Source organism: Barbus barbus, assembly GCF_936440315.1.
Source record: "Barbus barbus genome assembly, chromosome: 13".
Classification (NCBI taxonomy): Eukaryota; Metazoa; Chordata; class Actinopteri; order Cypriniformes; family Cyprinidae; genus Barbus; species Barbus barbus.
The window spans coordinates 29,110,637-29,120,584 of NC_136741.1; positions in this window are offsets into that span (position 1 = coordinate 29,110,637).

Genomic DNA, 9,948 nt, shown 5'->3' on the forward strand with positions numbered 1-9,948 from the left:
TTCCTCAACCTTTTATATTACAGTTGATCTTATTCTAGCTTTATTGGATTCTTAGAGGACTTTCATTTAAACATAAACATAAAAATAGGAAAACATAACAAAATAAAATATATTTCTAAAATAAAATTATTTCTAAATTAACAAAAATTTTTAAAATAATTAAAATAATTAAATAAAATTAAGTTACTGTGATTTTTTTAGTTATTAAACAAGCACAGCATTCAGTCCGGACCCTAAAGAACATTTCTACTGAGTCTTCAGAGCTGATAACTACTGCCAACCTGTCCCTATAAAGGCACAGATCCCTCACCTGTCCCTCTATCTGTGTGTCTGTGAACAAGTGTCCATTTTCACATTAGATAGGGATGAGCCGTTTAGCAATGCAGTGAAAGAGCTTCTGGTGTTCAACAGATGTCTAGTGTGCCGTTGTCTCCATTAGGGTTAAATATAGTGTGTGTGTGTGTGCGTGCGTGCGTGCGTGCGTGCGTGTGCGTGTGTGCGTGAGTGTGTGGGGTTAACAGAGGTTACATGGATGAGTTCACCACTGCAGCTGTTCACCAACACTCTGGCTATTTGCACCATGGAATGCCACCTGAATTTAGCAGAACATGAACGTCACGGGAGAGAAACCATTGGCTGTCTGCTGAATCCACATATGCACAGGTCAATAAACTACTGACCTGTTCATTCATGTGTAAAGATTATTAATTATTGTCTGTGATTAACATCTTACTTTTTGAAGAAAATATGAATCATGCTCAACTGTGCACAACTTGTCATCAGTGTTGTTGTTAAACTAATGCAAAACTATTTTTTAAATGTTAATTGACATTAAGCTGAATTGAAATAAAAAGATAAAATTAACATTTTGAACTAAATAAAATATTTTTAAATGTTAAGCTTAAGTACAAAAATTACTACCTGAAATTAAATAATTTTTTTTAAAGCTATAATAGTGTCAAATGCACGAAATGACTAAAACCTAAACTAAAATGAAAGTATAAAAATAAAAGCTTAAAATATGAATAACAAGCCACACATTTTGGTGCCGTTAACATCTTACCAGTGTAGTTATCGTTTACTAAATCTAAAACTATTAAAACATTTTGTTAAATGAAATAAAGCTGAAATAAAACAAAACAAAGATTAGATGAAAAAAATGAAAATTAGAAATGTTGCCTGGGAACTAACTTAAAGTACTAAAATTATTAACTGAAATAAACACTAAAACTTAAATAAAACAATATATATATATTTTTTTAAATCCCATAAAATTACTACAAATTAAACTAAAATGAAATGCAAAATATTGATAAACATATATAATACTATATAAATAATACTAATACACAATGTCTTTCACGCGGAGGTTTAATAGGGATAGATGCTTGTTCAAGTCTTTAAGCCTGAATAGTACTGCTTGTCTTAGCATGTCGACAATAACACTCAAGTTCAGTCCCTCTGATGAGACAGTTGCCAGTTCATTAGCTTCTCATTGGTTTTCTTCACTCTTCCTGCTAATGAAAGACTGCAGCTGCCTTTCCATCGCAGAAAACAACACACTGCTTCTGCATATGTGTGTGAGTCACAGTAAGCGGTAAATTAGCACCGGCCAGCACTGTCAAAACCACTGTACAGTTCCGCTCGACCAGACTAATTACTTTAATGAAATGTTTCCGTGGAGCATTTGCTTGTAGTCGGAGGGTAAGCGTGCCCTCCTGACTCACACCTGAGACTCACCGCAGCTCCCTGACCAGAAGAGATTACAGTCTCAGAGAAATCATTCAGTTCTTTGATGTGACTGAACAATCTTCAAATGTTGTTGCATTGTTTGGATTCTTTCCTTGCTGTGCAGGCAGACGATTTTTGAATGCATTCATTTACAACACATTTTACACATGCACATTTATTGAAACTGTTAAAGATAAACACTCTACAGAATAGAACCATAAGATACATACAGTTCTGGGTATAAATGATGACAAGTCATCTGGATTCCATGGAATCAGATTCCAAAAATACTATTAGATTATATTACATTTTAAATTACCAGACTACAGTCACTTTTTATTTGATTACATTATTACATATTCTTCACATGAACACACGTCACGCGGGTAAATAGGTATAATATCTAATGTTTTCGCTTTGATTGTTGTCATTGTAAAAAGATTTATTTTAATTTGACCTTTTTATGATTTAATTAATTATTAGCCTTTCATTAAACCCAAGCTTTGATAATAACAGTGAATGGAATATATTTTCATTCTCTTTGTATTTATATATAAATACAGGTGCATCTCAAAAAATTAGAATATTGTGAAAAAGGTCGATATTTTTTGTCACTCATTTCAGAAAGTGAAACCCATATATTATATAGATTCATCACACATAGAGTGAAATATTTCAAGCCTTTATTTCTTGAAATTTTGATGATTATGGCTTACAGATAATGAAAACCCAAAATTCAGTGTCTCAGAAAATTAGAATATTACATAAGATCATTAAAAAAAGGATATTTTAAACAGAAATGTCAGGCTTCTGAAAAGTATGTTCATTTCTATGCACTCAATACTTGGTTGGGCCTCCTTTTGCATGAATTACTGCATCAATGCAGCGTGGCATGGAGGCAATCAGCTTGTGGCACTGCTCAGGTGTAATGGAAGCCCAGGTTGCTTTGATAGCGGCCTTCAGGTCATCTGCACTGTTGGGTCTGGTGTCTCTCATCTTCCTCTTGACAATACTCCATAGATTCTCTACAGGGTTCAGGTCAGGCGAGTTTGCTGGCCAATCAAGCACAGTAACATCATGGTCAATGAACCAGCTTTTGGTATTTTTGGCAGTGTGGGCAGGTGCCAATTCCTGCTGGAAAATGAAATCAGCATCTCCATAAAGCTTGTCAGCAGAAGGAAGCATGAAGTGCTCTAACATTTCCTGGTAGATGGCTGCGTTGACTGTGGACTTCAGAAAACACAGTGGACCAACACCAGCAGATGACATGGCAACCCAAATCATCACTGACTGTGGAAACTTCACTCTGGACTTCAAGCAACATGGATTCTGTGCCTCTCCACTCTTCCTCCAGACTCCAGACATTGATTTCCAAATGAAATGCTAAATTTACTTTCATCTGAAAAGAGGACTTTGGACCACTGAGCAACAGTCCAGTTCTTTTTCTCCACAGCCCAGGTAAGACGCTTCTGACGTTGTCTCTGGTTCAGAAGTGGCTTGGTAGCCCTTTTCCTGAAGACGTCTGAGCGTGGAGACTCTTGATGCACTGACTCCAGCTTCAGTCCACTCCTTGTGAAGTTCTCCCAAGTGTTTGAATCAGTTTTGCTTGACAGTATTCTCAAGCTTGCAGTCATCCCTGTTGCTTGTGCACCTTTTCCTACCCAAATTCTTCCTTCCAGTCAACTTTGCATTTAATATGCTTTGATACAGCACTCTTTAATCAGCCACATATTTCAGTAATGACTTCTGTCTGACTTACCCTCTTTGTGGAGGGCGTCAATGTTCGTCTTCTGGATCATTGCCAAGTCAGCAGTCATCTCCATTATTGTGGTTTCAAAGAACAAGGGATACCCTGAATTTATACTGTAGGGATGGTCATTAATTGAAACTTAAATGTAAATATTCTAATATTTTGAGATACTGATTTTTGACTTTCATGAGCTCTAATCATCAAAATTAAAAAAAAAACTTTTGAAATGTTTTACTTTACATGCAATGAATCTAAAATATATGAAAGTTTCACTTTTTTAAATAAACTAAAAAATGAACTTTTACCTGAAATATAATGGATTACTTTACTAACTAATTTTTGTCCTGTAAATTTCTGTTTTTGGAAGGAAAAAAAAAATTATAAGAATTATATATATATATATATATATATATATATATATATATATATAGAAACTCTACTATTTTGGCTCTCACCTAACAATCAGTGTTGCAGAGAGTGCTCTGATTGTTTAATTTAATTCAACTATCAATTCAAATCATCATTCTCTCAATGAACTTTAGTAAAGCTAAATACAAAATGTCCTTCTTGAAATAATGATTATGATGAACAAATAGCTCAGGATGTTCTTGAATGAGTTGTGGTCCATTTATTGCAGCATCTGATGTGTCATAGTGACATGTTTGTTTACTTACTACTGGTACATTTGTGCTATTTTGAATCATTATTTGATGTCAACACTTTTGTTTTCTGTGATGCAACAAGTCGATTGTTTTTCTTAGTCAAAAGCGGACCTTATGTAAAATCCAATCAGCACAGTAAAGCTGCAGGACACCTAATAGTTCTTCATATGAATGCTGAGAGGTTCAGCATGTTCACGTGTGCTGATGTGAGTTCAGCTGGCCGGAGGAACACGTCTGCCTAATATCATGAGGTTTGTGAGTGAACAAATGCATCAAATCATGTCTGAATGTAGTGTCAGGTTATCCCTCACCTGCCCTTTCCAGCTGCCTGGCTGAGCGTAACCATGGAGATGTAACGTTGGTGACTGGTTAATTTTAATGGCAAAGCAGTCATTGATTTTGGCGAAACTCCTAACCACATTATCAGAGACACCACAGTCTGTCACCATCTCTATCTATCTATCTATCTATCTATCTATCTATCTATCTATCTATCTGATTTGTTAGGTTTGGAGCAGGACTTTTGACTAACACAGCTCGTCCTCTCTTTTGATTGTGAAACTACTTTCGCAACTGTCTATTTTTTTCTTAGAGTTACAGCTTTTATCCGTAATGTACTGTTTGCAGAGCGCAGTGGGCGTTCGCTCACATGGACTTCTGACTGGGTGATCTAGTACAAATCTGGACAACAACCTATTACTGTAACATCCCCAAACACTGATAAAGTTTCCAGCATGTAAAACAGCACGTTGCTGAACAGATTAATCCCTGAAGCAACCTGAGCTGAAGTGTTTTGCTCAAGTGGATAGTGGAGAAGAAAAACACAGCAAGTCTTCAGATAACGAAGCACTCCTACTGGGGTTTGAACCTGCAACCTTTAAATTGTCAGAACTAATCATTATTCACTAAACTCTTCAAAATAAAGGTTTCAAAAGGGGGTTTGGATTCCATAGAACCGTTTCGGCTTCACAAAACCTTTCAATTAACAGTTCACAAAAGAACCACTCTTCTTTCGTAGTGTAAAGAATATTTTAAAAATCTAAATTCTAAAGAACCTTTTGTGGAATGGATATTTGGAAGTTCAATTTTCCTCAATGACAATAAAGAACCCAATTTTTAAGAGTGATGCCATATTTGTTAAAAATACAGCAGAAAAAAATTAAGTCATTTGAATTGGTCATCTGTGCAAGTTCTTTTATAAGAAATTATATTTTCATAAAAATGTAATGCAACTTCAACTATGAAAAGACTGCTTAAAAATACAGAAAAGCAGCTGATGGTAGCCATTGACTTCCATAGTATATTTTTCCACCATATGGAAGTCGATGGCTACCGTCAGCTATTTGGTATTCAAGATATCTTTTGTGTTCAGCTGAAAGAAATTCATACAGGTGGGGGGGGGCTGTGTCCTGGACGATATCACACCACTGTGTCACGCTCCTGCTGTTAGGGAGACGAGGGCACAACAAAGATTATAACACATACTTTTAATGGTAATCCATACAAAGAAGAGGGTCTAACACACACACACAGGGTAACATTCAACAATACCAGAAAAAGGAGAACAACAAGAGGCCAACTGATGGCGCTTTTCCACTGCATAGTACGACACGGTACGGTTCAGTACGGCTCACTTTTGGGGGGTTTTCCACTGGGTACAGTAGCTGGTACTTTTTTAGAACCACCTCAGCCAAGGTTCCAAGCGAACAGTACCGTTACCAAAATGTGACATGTAATCGCTGCTGATCACTGATTGGCCAGAGAAAATCGTCACTGCCAGCGTCATTGAACTTGCAGCACGAGACACAGAACAGACCCGCTAGATTTAAATTAGGACAGCCAGCGAAGGATCGAAAGCAACTGTTTTGAATGAGCACACCTCTCTTTTAACAACCAAAAAAAAGTCTGCTTCGTTGTCTGTTGAGGAAGTACAGACATTCCTCTCGTTGATAGCTGAGGAGCGGATCCAGCAAGAGCATGATGGAGCGACGCGGAATTAAAGAGTTTTTCAGGAGTCACGGCAGTAGAGGCGGTGCAACTATAACGACACGTGAATCATCCCACCCACTCTAAAGCTGTACTAAACTGCAGTGGAACCACAAACTAAACTAAACTGAACTGAACCGTACCGTACCATTCTGAACCGTGCTGAGCCGAGTCGAAAAGTGCCATAATATACACTGGGTAATAAGGGTGATAAACTGGACACAGGTGAAGGGAGGTGAACTAATGATGATGAGAATAGGAACATGACCAAATAAGGGTACACAGGCACCAATTAATCAAGGAAAGACAGAAACAGGCTCAATGAACACATGAGGGATGAAAACACAACCAAAGTCCAATGGGGTGTGACACATTGTCATTGAAGAAACCTGAATCTCTAGCAGACTCCAACAGGATCATTTAAAGTGCATCCAGAAAGTATTCACAGAACTTCACTTTTTCCACATTTTATGTTACAAACTTAATCCAAAATGGATTAAATTAATTATTTTCCTAAAAATTCTACAAACAATACCCCATAATAACAATGTGAAAGAGGTTTGTTTGAAATCTAATCCAATAAAAAATGGAAAAGATTACATGTACATAAGTACTCAGCCTTTGCCATAACACTCAAAATTAAGCTCAGGTACTTCCTGTTTCCACTGATCATCCTTGGGATGTTTGTACAACTCGATTGGAGTCCACCTGTGGTAAATTCAATTGACATGATTTGGAAAGGCACACACCTGTCTATATGGTCCCACAGTTAACAGTGCATGTCAGAGCACAAACCAATCCATGAAGTCCAAGACAGAATTGTATTGAGGCACAGATCTGGGGAAGGGTACAGAAAACGTTCTGTAGCATTGAAGGTTCACAGAAGCATGTAGTCTCCGTTACCCTTAACTGCAGAGCACCATCCCAAAAATAAAGTGTGCTGGTAGCAGCCTCATGCTGTGGGGGTGTTTTTCAGTGGCAGGGACTGAGGGACACATCAGAGTAGAAAAGAAAGCTCAATGCACCAAAATATTGAGAGAACCGTAATGAAAACCTAGCCCAGAACCTCAGACTGGGCAGAAGGTTCACCTTCCAACAGGACAGTGACCCTAAGCACACAGAAGGAGTGGCTTATAGACAACTCTGTGAATGTCCTTGAGTGGCCCATCCACAGCCTGAGCTTGAACCCAATCAAATATTTCTGGAGAAACTTGAAAATGTGCATCTGCCTCCATCCAACCTGACAGAGCTTGAGAGGTGAAGAGGTGAGGAGAAGAATGGCAGATAATTGCCAAATTATTTGAGGCTGTAATTGCTGCCAACGGGGCTTCAACAAAGTATTGAGCAAAGGCTGTGAATCCTTATGCATGTTTTTTTTTTTTTTTATAAATTTGCAAAGATTTCAAACAAACTTCTTTCATGTTGTAATTATGGGGGATTGTTCGTAGAATTTAGAGGAAAATAATGAATTTAATCCATTTTGAAATAAGGCTGTAACATAACAAAATGTGGAAAACGTGAAGCGCCGTGAATACTTTCCGGATGCACTGTACAATAGGAACAAATAGAAGCCACTGGAAAACTAAGCGATATGATTCGTGGAAAGCTGGAGTATTTCTAGGTCAGTTCAGAAAGTTTGAGTAAATACACCTCTGAAAAAAATCAAACCGGCAAACCTGAACACAGACAGAACACTTCAATTCCTCGTTATTTTCCTAATAAATATGCCTTCACAAAAGTTTAATCAGATCCAGATTTGATTTTGATTTCGAACAATGTTCAATTTGAGACTCTCTAGTATATAGTAGAGCAGGGCATCCATAAATATTAGATCAAGCCTTGTCGCATCATCAGTGACGATTCTAAGAAATCCAAACTGAAAGAAAAAAAAAAAGGTGCAACAAGACAGTAAACAGAACCAGTATTAGACGCTTTCCTAAAGAGTTAACCTCTCGAAAACAAAACTCACATGTACATAGACCTTGGTCGTGTGGGTTCACAGATCAGATCAGTGCTCTTTAAAGAGACTCTCTTCAAAGGATCCACAGCGGAGAACAAACCTGGACTGATAAACATGCTCCTTCCCAAAGTACATGTCATGTGGTGGGATACAGGGAAGTAACTGAGTCTGAGTGTGTGTACGTACGTGTGTGTGTGTGTGTGTGGGGGTGTGTGTGTGTGTGTGTGCATGTTTATGTGGTTTATGAGGACACAAATTTGTATAATGACATGGGTATGACAGAGGTATTATAATATGAAGGTGGTTTATGAGGACACTGCCTATGTCCCCGTAATTCAAAAGGCTTAAAAAAACATACTAAATTGTGTTTTTTTGAAAATCTAAAAATGCAAAAAAAGTCTCCTGTGAGGGCTAAGTTTAGGTGTAGGGTTGGTGTAGGGCAATAGCACACACAGTTTGTTCAGTATAAAAACCATTACGCCTATGGAGAGTCCCCATAAACCACAAAAACCAACGTACGTACGTGTGTGTGTGTGTGTGTGTGTGTGTGTGTGTGTGTGTGTGTGTGAGAGAATTTGTTAGTACGTAACAAGTCACGACAAGCATTTTGTTACAGAACCCAAGAGAAACCAATTTGACTAAACTATATGCAGGGAACATCAGGAACCAAACCTGTCAAATTATTTTGTGTGCAAAATCAATTAATCTATCAACATTTATGAAGTACACACACACGTGAAAACTCTACACTCCTTCAAGGTATGGCTCAATTCATTTTTTTTATATGAAGTTATAAAATACCCAAAAGCACAAATTTGAGAAATTTTGAGCTAGAATGAATCATAAAAGCAAACACAGAGACACACATAACAAACACTAGCATCTCAGTGGCAGTGCTTCAGCGCTCTGACTCAGCTCTGAATCACACAGAAGGATATTGAAAGCTTTGATTCAGCAGGGGTCATGATGATGGCAAAGATGAGAGACCAAAAACAACTAGAGTGACTCAGGCTAAAGGCCGTTGTGTGCCGCTGCCACGACCCCTCTCAACGGAGCATGAGTGTTATTGTACCAGCGCTGAAGGGCAAACAGCACAGACACACTCCTACTCGACGCTAATACAGCGGGAAAACAATCCTCTGTCTCTGAAAGACACCAGACGAGACGACGGGAGACCACAGGCCACAGTCCAACACTGCTGCTTTAACTGCTCTGACTGTGAGACTGAGTAGCAATCTTAAATACAGCTGTCACGTGTCAGCCCAGAGTCATACGATTAAATAATTCATTATATATGACAATTATTAAGCACACCCAAGTAATTTAATTGACATTATTACATTAATAAGAATTTATGTACTCAATAGTATAAGTCAAATGTTCATTTTCTTGCAAAACACAAATGCAAAACAATGCTAAATATCTGCAAAATATCAAAATATTAAATGCAAAATATGTAAAAAAAAAAAAACTGGTCTGGGTTATGAACAGCACATGACTTCATGACAACATGTCTCTGGTAAATTATTAAGTCCAATTAAATATATATTGGAGCAAAAAATGACCACAAAATGCTTAAATTTAGAATTTTTCTATATCAATTAAAAAAAGAAAAGCTAAACAATTTCAGGCAAAAAAAAAAATTATATATATATATATATATATATATATATATATATATATATATATATATATATATATATATATATATATATATATATTTATATATATTAGTATGTATACTGTATATGCTAAAATTACTTCGTTTAAAATTAAATTTTTAATCCAAGATTTTCGAAGTGGGCACATCCTTTGAATCCTCCTGTATATCAGAAATTAAATGCATTTTGATGTCAGCT